This window comes from Oncorhynchus mykiss, chromosome 19, assembly GCF_013265735.2.
Source record: "Oncorhynchus mykiss isolate Arlee chromosome 19, USDA_OmykA_1.1, whole genome shotgun sequence".
Lineage (NCBI taxonomy): Eukaryota > Metazoa > Chordata > Actinopteri > Salmoniformes > Salmonidae > Oncorhynchus > Oncorhynchus mykiss.
Window position 1 is genome coordinate 54,306,650 of NC_048583.1, and position 20,898 is coordinate 54,327,547.

Here is a 20,898-nt window from a genome sequence, read left to right on the forward strand (position 1 = left end):
GAACACCGTGCGCAGATCGTGATATTCCTCCGGCACCCCTGTCAAATCACCAGGCTCCTCCTGTGAAGAAGAGACAGAGGAAACAGGAGGGATAGCAGACATTAAACATTTCACATGACAAGAGACGTTCCAGGAGAGGATAGAATTACTAGACCAATTAATGGAAGGATTATGACAAACTAGCCAGGGATGGCCCAAAACAACAGGTGTAAAAGGTGAACGAAAAATTAAAAAAGAAATGGTTTCGCTATGATTACCAGAAACAGTGAGGGTTAAAGGTAGCGTCTCACGCTGAATCCTGGGGAGAGGACTACCATCCAGGGCGAACAAGGCCGTGGACTCCCTTAACTGTCTGAGAGGAATGTCATGTTCCCGAGCCCAGGTCTCGTCCATAAAACAGCCCTCCGCCCCAGAGTCTATTAAGGCACTGCAGGAAGCTGACGAACCGGTCCAGCGTAGATGGACCGACAAGGTAGTGCAGGATCTTGAAGGAGAGACAGGAGTAGTAGCGCTCACCAGTAGCCCTCCGCTTACTGATGAGCTCTGGCTTTTACTGGACATGAAGTGACAAAATGACCAGCAGAACCGCAATAGAGACAGAGGCGGTTGGTGATTCTCCGTTCCCTCTCCTTAGTCGAGATGCGGATACCTCCCAGCTGCATAGGCTCAGCTCCCGAGCCGGCAGAGGAAGATGGTAGTGATGCGGAGAGGGGGGCAACGGAGAGCGCGAGCTCCTTTCCACGAGCTCGGTGACGAAGATCAACCCGTCGCTCAATGCGAATAGCGAGTTCAATCAAGGAATCCACGCTGGAAGGAACCTCCCGGGAGAGAATCTCATCCTTTACCTCTGCGCGGAGACCCTCCAGAAGACGAGCGAGCAAGGCCGGCTCGTTCCAGCCACTGGAGGCAGCAAGAGTGCGAAACTCAATAGAGTAGTCTGTTATGGATCGATTGCCTTGACATAGGGAAGACAGGGCCCTGGAAGCCTCCTCCCCAAAAACAGATCGATCAAAAACCTGTATCATCTCCTCCTTAAAGTCCTGATACTGGTTAGTACACTCAGCCCTTGCCTCCCAGATTGCCGTGCCCCACTCACGAGCCCGTCCAGTAAGGAGAGATATGACGTAGGCGACACGAGCAGTGCTCCTGGCGTAAGTGTTGGGCTGGAGAGAAAACACAATATCACACTGGGTGAGGAACGAGCGGCATTCAGTGGGCTCCCCAGAGTAACACGGCGGGTTATTGATTCTGGGCTCCGGAGATTCGAAAGCCCTGGAAGTGGCCGGTGGATCGAGACGGAGATGGTGAACCTGTTCTGTGAGGTTGGAGACTTGGGTGGCCAGGGTCTCAACGGCATGTCGAGCAGCAGACAATTCCTGCTCGTGTCTGCCTAGCATCGCTCCCTGGATCCCGACGGCTGAGTGGAGAGGATCCGAAGTCGCTGGGTCCATTCTTGGTCGGATTCTTCTGTTACGGTGAGTGAATGAGGACCCAAAAGCGAATTAACTTAAACAGAGCTTCTTTAATAACCAAACATAGGTAGGCTCAGATAGACCGGCAGATTCCGACAGGACAGGACAAGGTTACAGCAAACATGACGATAGTCTGGTTCAGGCATGAAACACAACAAACAAGAATCCGACAAAGACAGGAGCAGAAACAGAGAGAGATATAGGGACCTAATCAGAGGGAAAAAGGGAACAGGTGGGAAAAGGGGTGGATGAGGTAGTTAGAGGAGACAAGGAACAGCTGGGGGAAAGCGGGGGAGAAAAGGTAACCTAATACGACCAGCAGAGGGAGACAGGGTGAAAGGAAAGGACAGAAAGACACAACATGACAATACATGACACTGTGGGTCAGAAGTTTACAAACACTCAATTAGTATTTGTTTGCATTGCCTTTAAATTGTTTAACTTGCGTCAAACGTTTTGGGTAGCCTTCCACAAGCTTCCCACAATAATTTGGGTGAATTTTGGCCAATTCCTCCTGACAGAGCTGGTGTAACTGTATCAGGTTTGTAGGCCTCCTTGCTCGCACATGCTTTTTCAGTTTTGCCCACAAATTTTCTATAGGATTGAGTTCAGGGCTTTGTGATGGCCACTCCAATAGCTTGACTTTGTTGTCCTTAAGCCATGAAGCCACAACTTTGGAAGTATGCTTGGGGTCATTGTCCATTTGGAAGACCCATTTGCGACCAAGCTTTAATTTCCTTACTGATGTCTTGAGGTGTTTGTTCAACATGTCCACATCATTTTCCCTCTTCATGATGCCAACTATTTTGTGAAGAGCACCAGTCCCTCCTGCAGCAAAGCACCACCACAACATGATGCTGTCACCCCTGTGCTTCACGGTTGGGATGGTGTTCTTCGGCTTGCAAGCCTACCCCTTTTTCCTCCAAACATAATGACGGTCTTTATGGCCAAACAGTTCTGGTTTTGTTTCATCAGTCCAGAGGACATTTCTCCAAAAAGTAAGATCTTTGTCCCTATGTGCAGTTGCAAACCATAGTCTGGCTTTTTTATGGTTGTTTTGGAGCAATGGCTTCTTCCTTGCTGAGTGGCCTTTCAGGTTATATCGATATAGGACTCTTTTTACTGTGGATTTCGATACTTCTGTACCTGTCTCCTCCAGCATCTTCACAAGGTCCTTTGCTGTTGTTCTGCGATTGATTTGCACTTTTCGCACCAAAGTACGTTCATGTCTAGGAGACAGAACGTGTCTCCTTCCTGAGCGGTATGATGGCTGGGTTGTCCCATGGTGTTTTATACTTGCGTACTATTGTTTGTACAGATGAACGTGGTACCTTCAGGCATTTGGAAATTGCTCCCAAGGATAAACCAGACTTGTGAAGGTATACAATTTTATTTCTGAGGTCTTGGCTGATTTCTTTTGATTTTCACATGATGTCAAGCAAAGAGGCACTGAGTGTGAAGGTAGGTCTTGAAATACATCCACAGGTACACCTCCAATTGACGCAAATTATGTCAATTAGCCTATCAGAAGCTTCTAAAACCATGACAACATTTTCCAAGCTGTTTAAAGGCACAGTCAACTTAGTTTATGTAAACTTCTGACCCACTGGAATTGTGATACAGTGAATTATAATTGAAATAATATTTCTGTAAACAATTATTGGAAAAATGATTTGTGTCATTCACGAAGTAGATGTCCTAACCGACTTGCCAAAACTATATTTTGTTAACAAGTAATTTGTGGAATTGTTGAAAAACAAGTTTTAATGACTCCAATCTAAGTGTATGTAAACTTCCGACTTCAACTGTGTGTACAGATGCCGTACCTTAATTTGACCAAGTTTCTCACAAGCAGGAAAATAATCCTCCAGCAACAGGAAATGTGAATTATTGTGTGGATTATAATTAACGGACAATTTGTGTAGGGGTTTAACATTTTTTTTTGCTGGGGCAAATCTAGTCTGAGATGTTAAAGTGGAAATTACAAACCTTAGCCACCTTTTTAAACCTTGAATACACTACAAGTTTGTATTTCTGCAACCTCAGGATGATCAAATTAAGATACGGCATATGTATGATCTATATAACTTATAACACACTAGCGTTCAGTCTTTTATTCAAACAACAACTTCATCACACCTTGAACGTCTTCCCTACCCTACTGTATTGTCACTGCTACTATACAGTACAAGTTAGGGCACAGTGCACCGATGACCAGATCTCATACTGTACTTTGTATTCAGGGCTTTGTGTTGAACAGAGGGTTCCCCATTACCCTTACATTCCTCCCCAAACGAAAAAGTGGTAGGTAATAACCGCCAGGTTTTTTGGAGTGGTGAACTGTACGAGAGGGTATGTAAGGCCAGGAGGAGGGAGGAACTTTGCAAAATGGAGCGTCTCGCTAAGTGCCCGGGGTATAGTATTGGCTTTCAGTGTCATTAACTTTTCAGCAGTAAGCAGGTTTCTGTCGCCACTGACCAAATTGCTTTAAATGCATAGCAATTACATGGTCCAGGCCAGTGCTTAAAGGATGAGGGAAGTATAGTTTATGTAGTATGAACCTTTGTAATGGGATTAATGGTGAGTCACGTTGAAGAAGGAGCTCTCTGTTAGTGGTAGGGGGATTAGTTTCCTAATGATATATTGTATCTAACCAGTTGGCCCACATGTTAATGACTAGATTACCTTTTTCCAATTAACCAATCTGGAAGGGGTATGTTAATAATGCATGGAATCACAGTGGTGGGATCTGCTTTCTTTATATTACATTCTCCCTATTTCCATTTTTCTTCCTCCAAGGGAGCAGTGGCCGAGGCCGACGGTGAACAAACCTTCTCATTATTAATTTTTTGAGTTCAAATGTGTTACTGGAGTCTTAAACGTAGCTTTAGCATGTTAAAGTCACGCTGAGCTTATCAGGGAGGCCATGCGGGTCCTTGCCTTTGATATATTTGTGGCATAATGTGGTTGGGTTTGAAAATCAATGAGCGGCCCTCGTTTGATCACAGTTGCCTCCCTCCGCCGTCTCGCCATGCACTGAAAATACCCGCCGAGCATCCTGTCACCGAGGTGAGGGACCTGAGGCCACATAACGTGAAGTGGAGACAGTCCACTGGCCTTATGAACAGATTTTAAATGGGCTCTTTCACTTCCTCCTCAAAGATGGGATACTATTCCAATTCCCACTAAGCTTGATGTCAGAAACACAATCCAAAGCCTACAATTTCTAGGTTATATGCTTGCTACAAAATGAGAAACACTCTGCAATATGAGAAGATATATTCTTATCCCTCTGGTAATGTTCTGTGAAACTGTTTTGGAACGTGTTAGATAAAATAGGCCATTCAAAACACTATCTTACAGCGGCGCCCATGTCTTGCCATAGTGTGGGTCTGGGGGGCCTGTGGGAATTTGTAATGGCACAATGTGACAGTATTTTTGTTGTTGGAACCAGCCTCAGCGAGGTGCTCAACCAAGTAAATGAACAAGCCGGACCAGCTGGGTCCATGCAGCATGTCCCAACTCCACAGGCCCTAGAACAGCGGTCCCAACCGGCTCGAGACAATCTAAACCACCCCCCCCCCCCCCCCCCCCCCCCCCAGATCACCTGCAGGCCTGCAGCTGCCCCTGCCACACTACACTACTACATTTGTGCCAGTGCTCTGTTTACTTTCTGCAGAGTCCTGTCTACTGTCAGTATGACCAGACTGCATGTTATTCTAGTCTAGTCTGTAAAGCTCAAGCAGTGATGGGAACTCGGGGGAGCCAATAAAATCATATCGCAAATGCTGCTAAGAGGAGATGGGAGCCGCCGACAGATTTGCTTGTTTGTTTTCCTGTGCATCTTAAAGGTGTAGCTCATGGGCTGAAATGTATATTTGATGAATATTACATTTCTTCCATAATAGATCTAGATTTGCCATACTGCATATGAATTGTTCATTGGCAGCCATGTATTATTTAGTGATACATTTTCTTAAATTGTCCACCAAAACGCAATGTTGGGGATGTATTTGGAACTGAAGGAGGGAGTGGGGAGATCGAGGGATAGAAACAGGAGAGGAAGATGGTCTAGTTGCCACTTATATATTGGCAGTGTTTCATCGTTTCCCCATCGTTTCAAAATAACACCAGAAGTTATACGCGCATCACTAGATGCACAAAGAACATTAGCACATACAAGCAGTTAATGGACTTTTTGGCAACCATTGTCACTTTGATGATGCAATGGTACATCGTTTCCCAAACTTGGTCCTCGGGACCCAAAGGGGTGCACGTTTTGTTTTTTGCCCAAACACTACACAGCTGATTCAAATGATCAAGCTTGATGATGAATTCATTATTTGAATCAGCTGTGTAGTGTTAGGGCAAAAAACTAAACGTGCACCACTTGGTGTCCCGAGGATCGAGTCTGGGAAACCCTGCAATAATAAAAGAGGGTATTACCATAGTGGAAGGCTTTGCCTTAGCTAATAACACAGAGACAGATGGGGAGGCCTTTTTCAATTGTTTAGTGGAAATTGGATTACTTTAACAATAGGACACGTTGGCATAATTGGTGACAAATGACAATCTGCATGTGGCATCACTTGAAATACCATGGCTCACTCAATTAAATTATGCAAACGAATGAAATATTGCTAGCTATTTAGATTTTAGGCCACTCCCTTTTAATTGTACAAATCAACAAGAAATCAGAAGCATACACTAATGAGAAGAATTACACAGGAGCCTTACACAGCGACAGCATACAACGATAACGAGAGAGAGAACGAGAGAGAGAGCGAGAGAGAACGAAAACAAGAGAGAGCGAAAGAGAGAGACAGAGAGACAGAGACAGACAGACCTAGATGGAACATGTTTTTTTTTTCAGAAAAATGGGGGGTGCTATCAAAAACATTGTAGAGTTGCATTCATTAAAAACCCAGCCCCTCTAGTAACCCATGCTTCCTGTAAAGTGCCCCGGCGGATTCGGTGTGCTAGTTATTTGCTGAAGCAGCAGAGATGTTTCCAATGAGGCCCCGTGCTGATGCTCACTGTGAAGGGGGTGCCCTAACGGGGTAACACATGAATTTAAGGAGAAAGAAGAGGGACAGATTACAATGTTCACTGTGCAGAGAGGGGTGTCTGTAGAGAGGGGTTGTGTGATGGTGAACACAGAGGGGAAAGGCCAGAGGTGGGACCAAGTCACTATTATTCAAGTCACAAGGAAGTCTCAAGTCACAAGATCATAGTGTCAAGTTGAGTCCCAAGTAGAACCCGTCGAGTCATAAGTCAAGTCCAAGTCATTAATTCTAAGAGCAAGTCAAGTCACAACTTTTTTCAATCAAGTCTCAAGTAAAGTTAATAAAAATGTATACAGGCAATGACTTGTTCAACTACCAATATAAATCTATTTATTGAGGCTACCAGACAGACATTTTTATTATTTTGTCTAAAACACATCTTGATTATGTAATAATACATTTTAACAACAAATTCCATGTCACGTTCTGACCTTAGTTCCTTTGTTATGTCTTTGTTTTAGTTTGGTCAGGGTGTGAGTTGGGGTGGGTGGTCTATGTTCTTTTTTCTATGTTGTGGTTTTGTGTTTGGCCTGGTATGGTTCTCAATCAGAGGCAGGTGTTGTTCGTTGTCTCTGATTGAGAATCATACTTAGGTAGCCTTTTCCCACCTGTGTTTTGTGGGTGATTATTTTTCCGTGTCAGTGTTTGTTCCACATGGGACTGTGTCGGTTTTCATTTATTTCTCTTGTTCCTTTTGTTTTCTGTTTCCAGTGATATTTCATTAAAATACATCATGAACACATACCACGCTGCGCTTTCGTCCTCCTCTCCTTCCAACGAAGACAACCGTTACAGAATCACCCACCAACCAAGGACCAAGCAGCGTGGTTTCGGGCAGCAGTGATCTCCGGACTCATGGACATGGGAGGTGATTTTGGACGGAAAAGGACCCTGGGCACAGGCTGGGGAATATCGCCACCCCAAGGCAGAGCTGGAGGCAGCTAAAGCTGAGCGGCGGCGATATGATGAGACAGCACGGCAGCGCGACAGGCACGAGAGGCGGGGCACACGGGGAGTGTGGCAGAGTCAGGTTGGAGACCTGAGCCCACTCCTCGTGCTTACCGAAAGAAGTGCAGTACTGGTCAGGCACCGTGTTATGCGGTCAAGTTCACGGTGTCGCCAGTATGCGCTCCCAGCCCGGTGGGCTATAGGCCAGCCCCCCGCAAGTGCCAAGCGAGAATGGGCATCCAGCCAGGGCGTGTTGTGCCAGCCCAGCGTGTTTGGTCTCCAGTACGCCGTTTCGGCCCAGGGTATCCTGCGCCGGCGCTGTGTGCTGTGTCTCCAGGGCGCTGGGAGGGTGCAGTGCGTCCTATGCCTGCGCTCTGCCCATGCCAAGCGAATGTGGGTATTGAGCCTAAGGGAGAGGTGCGAGTGGTATACACCAGATCTCCAGTGCTCACCCACAGCCCGGTTTATTTTTCCATGTCAGTGTTTGTTCCACACGGGACTGTGTTGGTTTTAATTTATTTCTCTTGTTCCTTTTGTTTTCTGTGTCCAGTGATATTTCATTAAAATATATCATGAACACAAACCACGCTGCGCTTTGGTCCTCCTCTCCTTCCACCGAAGACAACCGTTACATTCCAAATGCAAGCTTTGTAAGTAAATGATCAATTTCCAGTAATTTTGACATACCAAAAGACCAGCAGACCTATTCTAGTAATTGTTGCTTGATGCCCCATTGCTGGTGAGCTTGCAAAGTAAACGGTTCATATTATTGATCACCAAACAATTTTTGGGGCTGCAAATGAATTTATGGAAATCCTCTCTCCCCAAACTGGTCTCATAGACTAGACGTAACATAGTAAATTAGTTTGATATGTTACGTTTCGTATGGTTACATAAGACAGAATGTCATCAAGGACTATTTTAAAATTGTAGCTATTTAACAACTTTACAAACAGTTACTACTTTTTTGCCACTTTGCAACTAATTATCATGTTAGCTAACCCTCTCCTAACCCTAAATCTAACATTAACCATTTTACCTAACTCTTCCCTAACCTTAACCTTTTATCCTAACCTTAACAACTAAGCTAGCAAACCTTAGCATTAACAACCAGGCCACCTAGCTAACGTTGGCAGCAGCATATTGTACATTTAGCAAATTCATAACATTTTTTGTACATTTGTAACATATCATACCAATTTTAATTTGTAACATATTAATAAGAAATTGATGATGGACGTCCACAAGTTCATACATACCATACGAAATGTAACATGTCATACTAAATTAAGTGTCTTGGATTTATATAGCGAATAATACAAAATTCTTTGAGACCAGGTTGGGCTGTGTGGAGAGCAGCCTAATCCGAGTGCCACAAAATGACTGACAAAAAGGTTACAAAACCTGACCGGATAATTTCAAGTCATCACTCTTAAGTCAAAGTCGAGTCCCCAGTCTTGAGGCTCCAAGTCCAAGTCAAGTCTCAAGTTATTTTATTTTCTGTCGAGTCTCAAGTCATTAAATTTGTGACTGGTGTCAGACTCTAGTCCAAGTCATGTAACTCGAGTCCACACCTCTGGAAGGGGGCACCAGGGACCATAGCACAGTATTAGATTGCAAATTAATATGAATGGCCAACTGGCTGGTGGTGCTACAGGTTTGGGGCAAAAACTGCTTAACATTTTTTTTTCTAGTCTGCATGGCTTAAGCCTGATTGAGAGGAAAGAGCGAGGGGTCCTAGATGTTTTTAGTCATTATCAATAGTTAGAGATCTGAATCAGGGAACTCAGGGGTGAAAGTAGTGGAATACCATGAGGGGAATTTCAACACAGGCCTACAAACGCAAGCCTGGCTGTGGGAGCTGTGATCATGCAACACCATTGCTGAAGAAACAGAATTGTGAAGAAGCACTTAAACATTTACTCAGGAATCTAACTGAAGCTAGGTATTCTGTCAAAGCTCTAGTCTGTTACTTTAGCTGAGTAATACAAGTTCCTTCGCTCCTCACGCTTCATATTCTCTTCTCACCCAAAAGCAGGGCATGTGGTCTTAAATCCATACATCTGGCAACTTTCCCTCAGCAAGCAGATCAACGCATCCAAGACTAGTGTGCTCTAAAAGACTAATATTCCACTCAATTTTATGAGAGACAGTATTATCTGTGGATTTAATTTGGTCGAGTTTTATGTATATTTTTAGTTCAAGCATTAACAGTAAACATACTGCTGAAATACCTAAAGCAATACATGGCCTACCAAAATGTAACTTAATAAAATTGTAATCTGGATTAAAATATAACATTATATCTGAGTTATATACCGTATATAACATCATCAATCCGATATTGGACGAATGATGGAGATAAATGTATACACAGCATTGTGTTAGAAAGAGCAAAAGTAAAGCTGTAAAAATAAACACAGAGCACAGTGTTACAATTATTTCCAAACAAGGTTCCACAAACCCCAAACTGACCACAATCAAACCAACCAGCTTGTGACTAGATTACATAGTAAACATGGAGGTTAATCAGTATGTAGTGAACACTAATGACTCCAATGCTTCTTGTTATGGGGAATTAAAAAACGTTATTTTCACACAGTGCAGCTAACTTCAACATAGCAGAGTCCCAAATTCTATGTGAAGGGACATGATGTGTGTGACTTGATTCAATCTAACTGAGAGAAGAAGAAGAAGAAGAAGTTATAGTTACTACAGTGAGCTCATGTCATATCAATGGATAATTAAAATGACTGATGAATGACCTCCACGAAAATGAACGTAACCTTTACCAATGAGATTTTACCACCTGTCAAAGTGGATTCTTACAGCTGTGATTGAACTGCTATTGGTGTGCGCTGTATGAGAAACAGCATATTTCCTTCCTGCTACTTATTTATAACAATCAGTTATTTAAACACAACACCTCTGAACAAGAGAGGACACAGACATCATGTAATGAATAATGTGTATTCACAAATTAATCCGCTGGCATACAGAATCCAACCCAAATTCCCCCCAAATTAACTTGAACGTATAGGCCCAGTCTCTGATTCAAAGTCCAAAAATACCAGCAAGAAACAGAAAAAATCACACCACAAGTAATGAAATAATGAATAGTCATCTCTGTAGCAATCTAAAGGAAAGTAGTCCACAGAAGAAAAGCCCAAAATATAAACAGGCCTCAGAAATAGCCTTCTAAACTTCAGTCCTAGAAGCAACAGTCAACAGAGGAAAATTATCTGGACTAGTTATACAATATCCCTTATTAACGCAAGTCTTTGAGAATGTTCTCTTGTGGAGTGACAAACCTTGAAACAGTTTCCTATTGGTGTGACTAGGGAGTGACCAGGTAGTTCAGCCTATACATATCTCAAGGCACCATGGAATCATGTGTGTGACATTTTCAACAACCTGTCTGTGATGCAAGCAGAATAAAATGCAGTGTTGGGGGGGGGGGGGGGGGGGGGGGGGAGGGCACTTGGGCCTTAGCCTCCTCTAAATGTGAAGAGATGGTAAATATCCCTGCAACAGATGGGGCTCATGATTTCGCTTTCCTTGCCCTTCCCTCCATCTCTCTCCCTCTGGCCCTCTCTCTCTCCCTGCCTCCCTCCTCTCTTTCTCCCTCCCTCGCTCAAAATCATGAACTACCTGAAACAATAGAGATCAGTAGCCATTGTTGTTGTTGTTGTGTCATTACAGTGAACTGGCTAGGCTGCGGGAAGGGAGATCGGGGTGCCTTATGAGGATCAGGCGACGAGTGGCTAATCGTTTTATTGGCATTCGCACTGAGCTAAAGGGTAGAACTGCTGCTTTCAAGGAGCGGGACTCTAACACGGAAGCCTATAAGAAATCCCGCTATGCCCTCCAACGAACCATCAAACAGGCAAAGCGTCAATACAGGCCTAAGATTGAATCGTACTACACCGACTCCGACGCTCGTCGAATGTGGCAGGGCTTGCAAACTATTACAGACTACAAAGGGAAGCACAGCCGAGAGTATGGTGAGCCTACCTACAGTATTATAATGTAGAGACGCCTGGAGGGGTGTCATCCTCATTAAGTCAGCAGATTTGAAGGAGGCATAAATCCTATCCACTCGTCAATTCTACCGACACCAAACATGTTTATCTGTAGGCAAACAGCGCTGTGTTGTTCTGAGACTTTTAGCTGTGGAGGCAATGCTAACTATTCCCACAGCCATGTTGTATTAGAGGTTCCCCACTGAGAGAAGGGGACATGTGAAGCCACAGCACAACAGGGGTCCTGCTGGGTCTCTCTGAGCTAGCCTGCCAGCGAGGTGACGTAATGCGCTTTGCTGCTACAGCATCGTGGACAGCATAAAGGAGAGGAGAAGAGACTCTGAGATCTGTGCAAATCATAAAATATACCTCATTATTACCGGATTCGACAGCAACAGAGTATAACAAAGATCAGCCACCTAGGCTTTGACTGAGCCTCGGGGCCGAGACAGCTGTGACATTTTTCAAATGTCCGCTTTAAGTAACTTGGCAAATCGGAAAATCACCCATCAGCCCCTCAGTTCTTTTGCAGAGGCCTTTGTAGAGGTGTCACATACAGCGTTTGGCCATGACATCCCGGGTTATATGAATGATTTAAGCGCTCAAGGGATTGGAAATTACTTTATTTAGTCACCACCTTTTCCTCTGCCTGGATTTTGCTTTGGATGGTATCTCATTCAATGTCTCCTGAGCATTCAACCCTAGTAAAAAAAATCCTATAGAATTCGAATAAAAGAATCCTAAGAATCCAAAATAAAATCTGATCAGATTTTGGAACCTATGCTATAGGATTGAATCGAATATGAGTCCAATAGGACTGGTTCCAAAATCTGATTCTATTAGAATTTTTTTAAATTGGAATCCTATGGGATTTTATTTACTAGGGTAGCACTCATGTTAGTAAAACCTTTTTTTCAATGAGATTAGAGGGGACTGGACAGACGGAAATGTATAGAAAGTGGTTAAGGTCACAGGTAGTCAGCCAAGCCGGGGCTCGAACCCCTGCCTCTGAAGGGACATATGTGGTCCCAAAGTGGGAGCTTAGACTCCAGCACACTGATTTAATTTTTCTATTAGATTCTTGTATTGGAATCTTATAGGATCCTCTAACATAAAACCATATAGATTATAATCCAATAGGACTGGTTCCAAAATCTGATAGGATTTTTCTGTTGGATTCTAATTGGATTTTTGTATTGGAATCCTATAGGATCCTATAGGATTTAAATGTTTTTTTTCTCCTATAGGATTTCTATGCATTTTGTTGATTTGAATTGTATACATTTGTCACGCCCTGACCATAGAGAGCTGTTTATTCTCTATGTTGGTTGGGGCGTGATAGTGACAAGGGTGGGTCATCTAGGTGATTTAATTGTTTATGTTGGCCTGGTATGGTTCCCAATCAGAGACAGCTGTTTATCGTTGTCTCTGATTGGGGATCATATTTAGGTAGCCATTTTCCCCATTGTGATTTATGGGATCTTGTCTAGAGATAGTTGCCTGCACACCAGTAGCTTCACGTTTCGTTTGTGCTTGTTTGTTCTGTTTTGTTGAGTTTCTATTAATTAAAATATGTGGAACTCTACGCACGCTGCGCCTTGGTCCAATCATTATAACGGACGTGACAACAGTGCCTTCAGAAAGTATTAATGGAAAATGAAACACTAATATATTTTGATTAGATAAGTATTCAACTCCCTGAATCAATACATGTTAGAATCACTTTTGGCAGCGATTACAGCTGCGAGATGTAGCATTTCAGCCAAACAGGGCTAGATTAATAATTAGATGTAATCTTAATGTGACACAGGTAATTTAAAAAAATTACAACACCAGAATCAGGTGTGCCAAGAGGTCACTAGATGGGAACTGGTAGTTACATCCAGGAGGGAGAGATGAAAGATGGGAAGGAGCACCTTCTAGGAATGGAGAGAGGGTGGGGGGACAGCTCTGTGGGAGAGAGGGGGGAGGGAGGCAGGTAGAGAGGGAGAGGGGGTGGTACACCCCTGGGAGGAAAGGAGTTAGGGGGCGAGGGGGTCTGATTATCTTTAGGTTTTTCTTTTCCTCTCCCTATATCAACATAAAGAGGGTAAAAGGAACATTGTCTTTTTTATATGTATAGCTGACCATACTATAATAACCCTCTAAGGTCGATGTCCGCACCCTCTCAGAAATCGAATTAACATAATACAAATATTCCCATAAAAATCAGTCAATTTAAGCTACAGATACAGTATCTGTTATCTTTGCATTGAATGCTACTCAATCCACTGTGTTTGTCAGACCATGAGACGTCCTGAAAATCGGTATTCTCACAAAATCATCTGTAAAGTCTGAACGGTTTGGCTTACAGAACTATTATGACCCTTCTATGGAAATATAGAGACTCACGAACACGATGGTGTTCTCTGTGTTGCTCCACGACCCCCACAAGAGCAAGCGCCTTGGGACTTGTCTGAAGTCAGGACAGCCGATCTGCCAACTTCTGTCTGTAGCGTCAGAACAGTTTGGGCTGCACACTAATATGACCCCTCTGTGTAAAGGTGAGACTCTCACGAACATGTAGGACTCACACGACTCGTATGAAGGTCCCCAGTACCAGTTGAAAACATTTATGGAAGTACTGTATATATAGAGACTCTTTAGTGACACAAATAAGGTTCAATACATGTTAAAAAACTAAAAACTAAAAAAAGCACATTTTCCCTCATCTTATGTCTCTCAGATATAGGACAGACACTTCAGTACAAACTTATTTTAGACTTTTTTGGGGGGGGGACTATCTGTTTTTCCATGTAGTGAATCTGTTATTCAATGCGTTTGTTTTTTTTTATACTTCAAGGGGTTTTAAAATTCTAAATAGCAATAGCGAATAGCAATATGATCCTTGGTATGACCATCTTAAAACAATTCCATATAGCTTAGTACTTTTTATTTGCATATGAGCTATGTAAAGATGCTATGTATTCTGGGAAACCCTCCAAAATATTTTTTGATTGTAACATTGTTTTTAGGATTGTATGTCATATTGTAATGTATTTTTCAGAGACAAGAAGTTGCATGAATCGGAATAAAACAAAATAACTAAAGTTATTGTCTTGTTAAAAAATATATATATTTTACAGGTGGTCTTACTGCAAATTAACTTGCAGCCTTGAATCACTCCCATATTGAGGTGGTGAATAAAACCAAAATGTTGTTTCCGATCAACGAAAATGTTGTAATTCATGTTTTTGTATTGTACTGGAACAAATGACAAACTATAATTGAGTTAGTTCAATTAAGCAAAATAAGAATACATTTGTCCAATTGGATTCCAATAGGGTTCTGATAGAGGTGACACCAAACCCTATAGGATTGTGAGCTTCCTAAAGGATTCTATGGGAAAAATCACTGATCCTATAGGATGTTTTGACTAGGGTAGATTTCCATGTATTTATTTAAGGAGGAAATAGAAGGAAAATTTCAACAGTCACTAATTTAATTTCACCTTGTACCAATGGCATTAGCCCAAAGCGGATATTTCAGAGGAACACGAAATCAATATTCATATTCTATTGGGAATTGTCCCGGAATCCATTAGTAACATTGACCAATAGGTCAGGTAAAGTAATAGATCAATGTTTTATTACAAATTTGCAAACTGACTTAATGGCAGGGATAAACCTGTGCAGTCACGCATGGCAAATATTAATCATTCAATTCTATTGGTGTGATGAGCACAGACCATTTCTAGCCATGCAGGGCTCATCCTGACTTCTGATAGGTTACCGGTGACGACTTGTGCCCACTTGTTCTCGGTGGTGACAAAGGCAGCATCTCCATGGTTTAACAATCATCCATGTCAGACGCCAGTCTACATTGTGAAAGGGAGAAACCAACAAATGTCATCACAAATTTGTTTTATTATTGATCATAATATCTTTCACCGTTCATATCATGTTGTGCGCTATGTGTATGGATAATGAAGACCGCCTTATTGTCTTATGTGACCAATAACATTTGAATGATGGTTTAGGTACACATTGCATACACTGTTTAGAAAGAGTCGGCATTTTTTCCCCTTGGTTTCAATTGAAGTAACCTATGCAGTTAAACGACTGTACCGCTCTTATTTGTGATCACTTATTCATCAACCGACAGCGCAATCATGCTATGTATTTGCTACCCTTATTGTCAGCCACACACTATTTCATGCCAGACTGACAGTACATGTTTCTGTTTATATTGAATAAATCCTACAGAGTATATTTCATGTGGAGTTTTAGTTGAATCAGAACTTTATTCTTAATCTCTGTTACTGCCAACAAACAGCCTGTTATTGATTATACTGCTCGACCTTCAAGTCACGTGTATTTCTGAATATCGTTACTTCTCTCCTTACAGAGGGGGAGTCAGTCATCAGTGAGGCTTGTTATTATGTAGTTGCTATTATTACGCACTCGTAAATCCATATCCATATTTGACATAAGGCCTATAAATAACTGATATGCAGCTTTCCCTCATCCTTCTATATCTGTTTACCAATTAAACTGTGAAGATAACATGACAAGTTTATAACAGATACGCCAATGCGTTAGAACCTATTTCAGTTTGTCTGGTAAACAAGCAATGATAAACACCTGTTGAATTGACACACGCAGTGGCGCGCATTCTGTTCATACTCACCTCTTGGAATGTAATCATTTCTATTCTAGGTCTAGGATGAGATGTTGTGTTTTAGCTCAGAATGGTAATTCCGAATCAGGCATAGACAGGGGAGCCAGTAGGCAGGCACACATGCTGAGAGAACTGATGTATAAAGGGGCTTGTGAGTGGCGTCTCTGGTTACCAACACCGTTTATGAGGAAGCACAATCTCACCAATCACATTGCTCAGCGTGTTGGAGCGCGCTTTTCAATTTCTTAAAGCTACGGTGTCCTTACAGCCACATTATGCAAGTAACGGGAGAATTGGAATACACATTTTTATATGCAATATATTTCAACACTGTAGTTTGCATGTGTACCTGTTGGTTTTATTCAATGCGATTTCACATATCAGTTTGAGGCCATTTCAGTTAAGTTCAGCCAATATGCAATGTTATTTACTCATCATCATTATTCCTATGCAATATGCACATTGTAAGAAAAAGTGTTCCCATGCAATACAATTAAGATGTTTTTCTATGGCCATAAAGCTGTCAGTACTGACAAAAATATGCATCCAACATTTTCTGTTATGACCCCTTTTCAAGATCAACAATACATACTGTATTATTCACAAACTGAAAGGACAGTTGATGGTGGTATGTACTTGTTTATTAAAAGATGAGTCAAAGAGAGATTCATACTTGGAATGTGAAATAACTACTGCCATGAACCTTAACGTTTTCCTGGCATATAATTAGGTCATGTTCCAAACCTTGTACTCAAACAGACTTCATATGTAAGACCCACATAAAAATAAACAATATCTGTCTTAAGTGCAAGAAACAAAAATACAGGTTTATGGTTAATGTTTAAGAAAAGAAGGCAGTCTTCAGTTTGAAATAAAACATTTCATGAAACAGGACTACGGAATGTTATTTTTTGCTTGCTTGACTTATGCCAGACCACCCACATTAAAGTATGCCCCTTGCAGTACTTCTCTTTTTTCCCCCAGAATTTTGGGGTCAGTTTTACACAGTTTGGTTGAGATATGTTTTGGATATGCCCAATATCCAAACTGAGTCAAATAACACTCAAATTGGTATCTTTGTTTTGCCTTTTAAATGCATCACACCACATGGCCATATTAAGTAATTTTGTATCAGTTCCAGCTGATTTGTCTATATTCTGTGGAGGCAGAGTTCAGCATCATGACAGGTAATGATGATATTGACAGTGCTCAAGGCTGTTTTTCCATCACTTGCTACAAAATGCAGATGGCCTGTATTTTAAGAGTATATATTGCACAAAAAATGAGGGGGGAAAAAAACAGTATGTGCCATAAAAAATACCAAAATCCAGTTTCACACCTGCGATTTGGGACCCATCCACATATCACGAGTATGATATACATAAACTCCTAACTTTACTATATTACAGTACATATACAATCTTGAAACTAATCCCATCACTGAGGTATGTTTCTCCCCATGATGCCCTTGTAGCCTATCGTCTACAAATACTTAACAAATCTGCTCTACAACTGTACAAAATCTTAAAATCCACAAGGCATTTTGATGCAAGTTTTAATTTAACTTAATCCTTAAAACCAGGACTTCCTTGCATGCGAAAACAAATGATAATGGGAAGAAGTGCCTGAAACTCACTGAAAGCACAGTAAGAACATTCCCTTTTAACTGTACAAAAATATGCCTGAAAATATTTTACTTTTCTTTTAAAAAGATGAGGTCTGTTATGTATCAAAATGTTTCCTCCGCACCTGTATTCTGAAGAGGTTTAGACTGCTTCATTTTCAAATCAGGAGGTAAACGGAATCAGTTACAAAACAAAAATGTTTGCGGCATATAGAAATGACATAAAACCATTGTAAAGTAACATCCTGAACATTGTCAGTTCACGGATTTGCTTTGAGTCAGTCCACAGTCCTACGTTTTCAGTTCCCTGCAGTTTAAAGAGGATAAGATGCATAGAAGTTCACAGATTTTTCCCTTTGTGGTCCGTTTTAGTTGAACAGTAATTTTAGAACCACAGAAAAATCCATAAAACCCTGTCATTCTGCCGGAAAAACATTTGCAGACTTTTTTTGCTACAGTACCAGCTTCATAAGCATCTAATTCCTCAAACCTCACCTTGCCTCCTCCACCGACCTCTAGAAACCAGAGGAGGCAGGGCTATAGGAACAACTTGAACAGGACATCATTTAATTGATCCTTCTCTGTTATAAGTCGGATCTTTTCAATTTAATATGTGAACACCAAGTCAGAAAAGTTCGCCTCCAACCAGTCCCCTGCTATCATTTCACTGAGTTCTGGTGTGCAATAGTCTGGAAATTCAAAGTGAGAGCCCAGACTGCCCTCGCTGAATGAGTCCAAATCTTTATCCACAAGAGAGAGGGAGAGATTTCCTGAATTCGGGTTGCCCACCTCCGGCCCTTGAGCGTTCGGGGCGAAATTTAAACTGAAGTCAAAAAGCAAGTCGTCCGCGTCCTCGCTGGAACTGGAAGATGTTGAAACTGACCTAGAAGATGCTGGTGAGGCGGATGCTGGGTACATTGTACTCTGCTTAGTACTGTTTTTGAAATTGTAAAACAGTCTGTTCGGAGCCGCATTCCGTACGTCTTCATACATGCTGGTTCCCTCGGACTCAGCCGAGGAGCTCAACGTTGGGCTCGTGGGAACTTTTGCTACATTATACGGCCTCATCTGCTCCTCGTCCTCCTGTTTAATCCGCATAGGATAGTCCTCCTCGTATTCATCATCGTCATCATCATCTGTGAGTTCACTTTTAACCGTCTTTGTAACTTTTGGGAACACACAGTCATCCCCGTAGCGGTGAGACAATTTAGAATGGGTCTTAGTCTTTATTTTGGAGCATTTTTTACCGGAAGTCTTTGCCATTTTGCTGCAAGATTTCTCCGGAGATTGTGCTGATGGTTTTGAACTGTCGAGCTTTGGTTTTTTCTTGGGTCTATACTTGTAATCGGGATAATCAGCCATGTGTTTTAACCGGAGCCTCTCCGCTTCCCTGATGAAGGGAATCTTTTCACTGTCCTTTAGCATTTTCCATCTTTTCCCCAGCCTTTTGGAAATCTCGGCGTTATGCATGTCCGGGGACTGCTCCATGATCTTTCTCCTTTCAATTTTGGACCAAACCATGAATGCATTCATTGGTCTCTTTATGTGACCGGTTGCTGTCTTGCACCAGTCTGGGTTTATCTGCACTGGGCTGCAAGCAATAAATTCACTCTCCTCGGAATCGGTAGCTTCCCTGGACATGGTGCCCTCCGTCTCGCTGTTGTCGGTGTGCTGCACCATGGTCCTGTTTAAAAAGTTATCTTCCCCCAGACGTTGCAGTGTCTAAGAGCCCACTGCCAAATCTCTGTATTCGCTTCGCCAATGTGTCCACGTCCTCCGTGTCCCAAGCTCTGGTCTCTTTTCCAGAGTTACAAACTGCCTTCTTAACTAGTTATTAGCTTTTTCATGTCCATTACGTCATTGATAAGTATCCAATCACGTCCCCTCCACTCCGCCCAAAAGACTCCATACAGTGCCTTAACCCGTTATTCCGCCCTCCCTAGCTCTCATTGGAGGTGTGATTTGGAGGTGGGTCGTGTGGTACGTTGTCTGGACCTTAATGTCTATGGCCCGGACGCATGCTGCGCGAAGCAGGCATTTTAAACATACACTTAGCTCACAATCCTCTGAAGATGAACGAGCAATGAGAAGAGCAAATTATAAAACTCTCTTTATTTTATGTTTTAGCTGTGCTAAAATAATTTAGTCAGAGTATCAGAATGGAAAGACTAGGAGAGACGCGCTGTAGCCTAGTAATAATGTATCTGACTCACACACGCTTAGAAAAATGTATCAGTTTACAGTTGTTTTTTTATTTATTTATTTTAATTTTATTGGATACACTGAAGGTGGCGCTTGGACACTGTTACAGCCAGCGCGCGGACTGGATACATTGTGTCCTCAGTGGCACATGGATATCAGTAGCCTTGATTAGCAATGGGGTACTGTAATTCACAGTTATTACATGGCAGTTATTACATGGCAACAATAGTATCACACCTTTACAGTCTGTATTAAGTGTTTCTTGTCTCTTAATTGTCTGAATGCCTAAATTTTGCTGTTTATTAAATTAAATGAATTGCCTTTAATCTCATTAATACATATAATTTATAATAGGATGAGCCAGGCACCTTCTGTTGATTTTAGAATGACAATACTTTTGTAAACACTGTTTCACCATCTCATATTTATCAATTTATAACCATGATTAAAAAAATGTTACTTATTAGGATAATAGTTCAATCAACCAACTATCTATTATAGTGTTATAAACAGTAACCTGTGGACCCTATTTATTTTCAGCATGTTGTTGATGTGGTCTGTCTTGAGACCCGTCTAGGAGGATGCATGCACCAACCCCATCCTCTGACACCAACATTAGGATGTGCAGCTCATGGGCTCCCCCCCTCCCTCCCTGCTGAGTTTGCTGTGACAAGAGGCAGCAGTACTACAGCGTGGGTCTCCCTCCCTGCTAGTGCTCGGCTAAGGCTGCACCCCCGTCGACGGGCTCTGGGCTCTGGGTGGCAGCCAGCAGTGCTATTGGAGGCTGGGGACGATAAGGCTCGACTGCTTTTTCCCTCGTCCCCTAGAGGGCAATCACTTACCCTTTTGAGACCCTCCCCCACCCGTGCCTTTGCCTGAGACTTATGAAGTGTCTACTGATTCAG

The 20,898-nt window shown here is 42.3% G+C and overlaps 1 pseudogene; it reads right to left on the reverse strand.

The window, feature by feature from the left end:
- Positions 1-16,790: 16,790 nt before the first annotated feature.
- LOC110498120 lies at positions 16,791-19,608 on the reverse strand (annotated as a pseudogene).
- Positions 19,609-20,898: the final 1,290 nt, after the last annotated feature.